The sequence below is a fragment of the Anas acuta genome, chromosome 1, assembly GCF_963932015.1.
Source record: "Anas acuta chromosome 1, bAnaAcu1.1, whole genome shotgun sequence".
Lineage (NCBI taxonomy): Eukaryota > Metazoa > Chordata > Aves > Anseriformes > Anatidae > Anas > Anas acuta.
This window is the reverse complement of record NC_088979.1, coordinates 173552853-173558319: the sequence shown is the minus strand read 5'-3', so window position 1 is coordinate 173558319 and position 5467 is coordinate 173552853. Positions and strand designations below refer to the sequence as shown.

The following is a 5467-nucleotide window of genomic DNA, read 5'->3' as shown; positions in this document are numbered from 1 at the left end:
CAATTGAAATTCTGCAATGCAACCTGATTTTTTGTCTCTCTGTCTTGTCTCCATTTTCCTGCATTGCTTTTGGTTTGCTGGCTGCAAAGTGACCCCTTGAGACAAAGCTAATCTTATTTCAGGAACCGTGCCTGCAAAACAGGGAGATGACTGTGGAGTTCTGGGTAGTATTAAAGAAAAACGAAACACAATGCAGCATTAAAGCCCGTGTGAAGCCAGTGCTTGTAAGCAGTGCCAAGCTGACAGTTACAGGGAAGAAAGGCTCTGATTTAACGGGTAATGTGCAAGCCAAGGGCCATACTATCCTGCTAACATTTCTAGATATTAGGGCTGAGTCTATATTGTCTAATCAATATGGCACAGTGCCTGGCCTAATTAGCTCCATTTCTTTAATTAGGCCAGGCAGGATGCTACGCTGATGTGGTCATGCTGCTTTGGGACCTTAGCGAGCACCTCTGCAGGGCACAGCTCTGTGCCACATAGACCTGCCAGCTTGCTGCTGTTTGAGATCCCACTCTGTGCCATACTGGACATGGTAGATGTAGTCTTTGTTCATTGTCAAGACTTTGCTGAACCCTAGGATTTAGTCAAATGACCAAGGAATGACTGTGTGTTTGTGTTCTCTACTGGGAAGTGAATGATCCTACAGCTCTTTGTGGACCCAAATGGCAACCATGGTGCATGCATCTACCTCATAAAAAAGGTATTCATACATGCCAGTCTCTCCTTTCTAGTAGTAGCAAGTTCATGTCTGGTCTTTGACTCGCAGCGGAGATGTTATGGGTCAAGTTGCCCTAGAGTAGTGGACATCCCCTCTGGTGGCACATTGAACAGGAAGCCCACAAAGCACATTAATTCACCTGTAGAAACCTATAGCTAGTAAACAAAATAGGTGAAAATTCATGAATTTTGTTTAAAACTGTAGTTTGTTCCATTTAAATTTCAACCTTAAATTTTATGAGCTTTAGTGTGTTTCCCCAGCAGCAAGGTTTCTGAGATCATGCCTTCTGTGCATCTGTCCTGGAGGGTCTCCTTGCACTCGTTGCCTTGTCTCACGTAAGCTGATGGAGCTTTTAAAGATACTCAGTTTCTACAGGGTTTGTAGGAATGGGTGCCTGGGTGGAGGTCAGCCGCTGCTCGTGGAGTTAGACCTTAGGGTGGGAGAGTGCCAATGAGGGTTCTGCAGAAAGCACATTTAAGGACTCTGCCTTATTAGCCTCCAAATAATTGACTCCTCAGTCACAGTTTCTGTCTCTGAGGTAGATTCCACAGAGGAGATCTGCATACCTCACTCTTATTAAAACTGAGTTGAAAAGTCAGTCAGCCACGAACAACAAGTCCACCAGAAACCAGGTTTGATGAGTCCCAGAGCCTGGAGCAAGGATGGCTCTCCCAGCCCTGCCTGTGCGCAGGGTGGGCTGATATCAACCTCCTTGTTAATGTCGCCTAAGTCACTGGGTGATGAGATTCACCTGCCTCTGATTTAATCTGTTTTTTCATTCAAGAACTCAAATGCTAACTTATTATTTTTATTTTCTGTACAGCTTTGGGGTATTTTCACTTTCTTAGGATACTGTTCCCAGATGAGACTTCAGTGTACTGCCTCTGATCTGTACCAGAAAGAATTACAGATGTTTCAAAGGAAATGTGCAGAAACCACGCAACTGAAACAGAATAAATTATGCTTAAAATCAAGGAAATGTCCTAATAAGTGAGAAATGCACCAATTTCTCCTTGAGCTTTTTCAGTGCCACTACCACCTGTGTTTATTATTTATTTATTTATTTATTTTGCTTTACAGTATGGTACAGCAGCTGGTTCTTCCACATGAAGAAGTCTGTAGTAAGGCTGAAGTATTAAAGGATTTTTTAGAATTTCTTAATTTTCTCACTTCAGGTTACTTTAGGCAGGTGTACTTAACAGGCAGGTGTATGTCAGGTTACTTAACAGGCAGGTGTATGTCTTTTTCCCTGTGGGACAAAAAAAAAAAAAAAAAAAAGTGAGGCTTTGTGTTGTGTACCCTCCCTGACAAACTGTGGGACAAACATTTGACTCAGGCACCAAGCATAGCCACAGGTGTCTGCAAAAGTGCTCCCACAGCAACAAAATGAGCCCCTGCACTCGTCTGGGTGACATGTCTCTTTTCTGTTTGCAATGGGCTGAATTTGGAGAGGAATTTCTAATTTGTTTTCTCCCTATAGCTGTATCCCAGGTGAAGCTGCAAACATCAGTGGCAGGCAATGAGTGGCATGCCTTGGCTATTTGCTTTACGATGAGATTTTGGTTTACTTAGCAGTGCACATTGCCTGGATATACACGTGCTCCAGCAACATAAAATACTTCTGGTATCCTAATTTTAGGTTATTTTTTTTTATCAGTTTCCTCTTGGAAACAATGAAATAAAAACCTTACCCAAAAAGCCTGGCCCAAAATCTCAGAAAACCTGGTTCAACAGAAGTTACCATTTTTTTATGCCTTTCTTGCCATACTAGAGTCATGAATCAAATACTTAATGAGATCTTTTCAAAACTTGCTTGTTCTTTTCAAGTCCTTCTGAAGGAAAAGCATTTCCACTAATTTTGGGAATGAAAATACATCTTAGTGTTTTTCTGAGAGGTGGAAGGTATTTTTCTAGAAAAGTTTATTTATTTATTTATTTATTTAATGGATTTTCTGCTTCTGTGTTTTATTTCTTTAATTTACAGGATACTTATTATCTGACTATACCTGAACATCACTGTATCTTATGAGATTCCTTGAAGAACTTTGGTATTCATAGTAATAACATGCATGAGATGAGATCATCTGGCCTGTTACGGCAGAAATATGTAATTCCACAAGAATTTTATTGTAATTTAGCATGCACTTATGTCTGCTTATTTGAAAGTTTATCTGGATAATGAATTGTATCCCTTAGGCATTTTGTAATAGTTCTTATTTTAGTAATAGTATATCTTCAGTGCATTTCTAATACCAAAGAGTCCATGTCAAACATAATGATCAAAACTGAGCATAGTTTCTTCAGCGTAATTTAGCACAAATTTGAACTATGTATTTTATAGCTATGTATTTGAATTATGCAAACTAGTGACTCAAAATAATTTTCAAAGTGCTAATGGAAAGCACACCAGATTTTCCCAATTTGAAAAATGCAAATCTCTTAAGCCTTTGCTCAGCTCCCAGACTTAGTGTATTTTGATGCATCTTCGTTCTTAAAGCTCTACAGTACCGTGTCCGTAGGAGCACCTCTCACAGTACCAGGATCTTGCTGTCCTGAGTTTGGTTTATAAATATGTAATTTATTTTTTGTAGTTCACAAGTAACCTACAGCTACCACATCGCCTGTTTTTGTAACGTGTGATCCCTGGTTGTCTGGTCTGTGTGTAGAAAGACGTTGTGCATTTTCTCATGGAAGACAAATGAGCCACAATGAATCACAAGGTTGTCTTTAATATTCCCCTTCCACAGTGTAACGCTAACCAGTATGCCCAGTTAGGGCTAATATGCCGCCTAGATCTGCACATGACAAATGTGATCCTGTGCCACTTCATACACTGCAACCTATTGTCTCCCCATGTGTCTTCCCCAGAGCAGCCAGTCACGCATTCCCTGGGTATGTTGTCATGGCCACAAGGATTGTTTTCCTTTGGAGTCTAATAATAAGTCAATTAGAGCAGGATTAGCCTCTGGGAAATGAAACCAGTTACTCCCTCTCTCCCAGGATGAGGACCTTAAATGATCTGCCTGAACATTTTCCTCTCCTTCCTTTGTTTTTCCTGCAATCCAGCAAATCACTTCTCCTCTAATTAGCTTGCCAGTAGGCATCTATCAAATGTTTCTCTTGTTAACTTACAGCACCAGCCAGAAGGGTGCTTTGTAGCGCCTTGTCGGGGTTCTGCCAAGTTTAGTGTCTGGCAGAGCTGGAAAACAAACAGTCCCCCATATATATCTCCCCATCTCTTCCTCCACCTTCCCCTCGTCGTCCCCCCCACCCCCTCCCCCCCCCCCAAAAAAAAAGAAAAAAAAAGAAAAAAAAAAAAAAAAAGCTCTGCCTGACTCTGTGCTGCATTTTCACCCAGGAACAAGCTCATTTTTCTCCCTGGCTGTAGCTCTCATTTCACTCTGCAGGCACTTGGGAAGAGTCATGGTGGAGCCCTTTCTTCTAAACACCAGCATGCCAGTGTTTAGACAAGGGGAATACACTTCTGGTCACGGTTTTCATTTCCTGGATTAAGACAGGCAGAAAAAAAAATGTAGTTGTGAGTATAAATCACTTTTGGCCTTGTTCTGTGTTAAAAGATAAGCAAATTCAAAATATCAGCCAGCCTGCCAAGCCTACAATTTAAAGGATCAACACTGTCTCCTTCCGATCCCATCTGACTCTACCCCAACTCCAGGAAAACTTGATCCCACTGGCCAGGCTGGTCCTGAAAGCCACTGTCCCAGTGGAGCATCATTTGCACTGGAAGGCCCTTGGCATTATGAAATCCACCAGGAGAGGCAGCTGAGGCTGTGGAGCAGCAGTCACAGGAAACTCATGGAAAGAGCAGGGCACAGAGACATGTTCCTGCTGTCACCACAGCTGTGTGAGGTTTCCCCACATTCCCTGCTACTGCCCCAAGCTACATAGATGGTACTCCGTAGTGTGTAGGACTTGTGGGCTTGCATTATGTATGAGATGCAGGATGCATGTCTCACTGTGCCCAATCACTTCAGGGCCACAACCATCAGTAAGCAAGAAGTGGGGGCAGAACATGACAACAAAATCTGCTGACAAATGAGTTTGTGAGGAGCTGTAAGACAAAACCCTGGAAATACCCTGGGGCCTGAGGACCCCTTCTAGGTCATTCCTCTGAGTCCTAGAAAATGCATGTCTTATGCTTCTTAACGAACCACAGTCAATGTAGTGCTACAAACACCCAGCTGTAACATGGCACAATTTATGCAAAGAGCATAGTAGAAGAGTTTCAGATTAAGAGAATCACAGCATGTATTTTTGCAAGCAAGGCTGAGAAAAGCTATTGGTTCTCAAATCTGGAAAAGCAGCTTCTGCTTTTAGCTTTCCTACCTGCTGTCTGCTCCCTGCAAGGAGCCTGCAGATACAGCTGAATGCTCTGGGTGCTCTGCATGGTGCTGTGATCTGAATTGCACGCTCATGAATCTTCATCTTCGGGACTGCTGAACATGTCCTATATTTTAAAGTTAATAAAGCAAATATCAGTTGACAGGATATGAGAGGTTCGTGTCAGACAGAGCCAGTAAGAGAGACAAATGTGGACATGTGCATGCAGAAAATGTTCAGGCATTCGTCAAGCACAGCTTAATCAACTCCGATGATGGGGTCGTGCACGGTGTTCAGCAGCACCAGCACCCAGCCGTCCAAGCTGGACTCGCTGTGGGGCGGACAGGCTGCTGGGCTCTTCTCAGCATCCTCCTCCTGGCACCAGGGCTGTGATTAACAGCCTGG

At 42.8% G+C, this 5467-nt stretch overlaps 2 long non-coding RNA genes across 2 annotated transcripts; one reads left to right on the top strand and one right to left on the bottom strand.

The window, feature by feature from the left end:
- The first annotated feature begins 214 nt into the window (after positions 1 to 214).
- Positions 215 to 3919, top strand: LOC137850302 (uncharacterized). Its single transcript, XR_011092451.1, has 4 exons — positions 215 to 276; positions 398 to 535; positions 635 to 703; positions 2706 to 3919. It is a non-coding gene; the product is annotated as an uncharacterized lncRNA (long non-coding RNA).
- Positions 771 to 1412, bottom strand: LOC137850303 (uncharacterized). The gene is made up of 2 exons (XR_011092452.1): positions 1288 to 1412; positions 771 to 1151 (listed from the first exon to the last, which is right to left on the bottom strand). It is a non-coding gene; the product is annotated as an uncharacterized lncRNA (long non-coding RNA).
- Positions 3920 to 5467: the final 1548 nt, after the last annotated feature.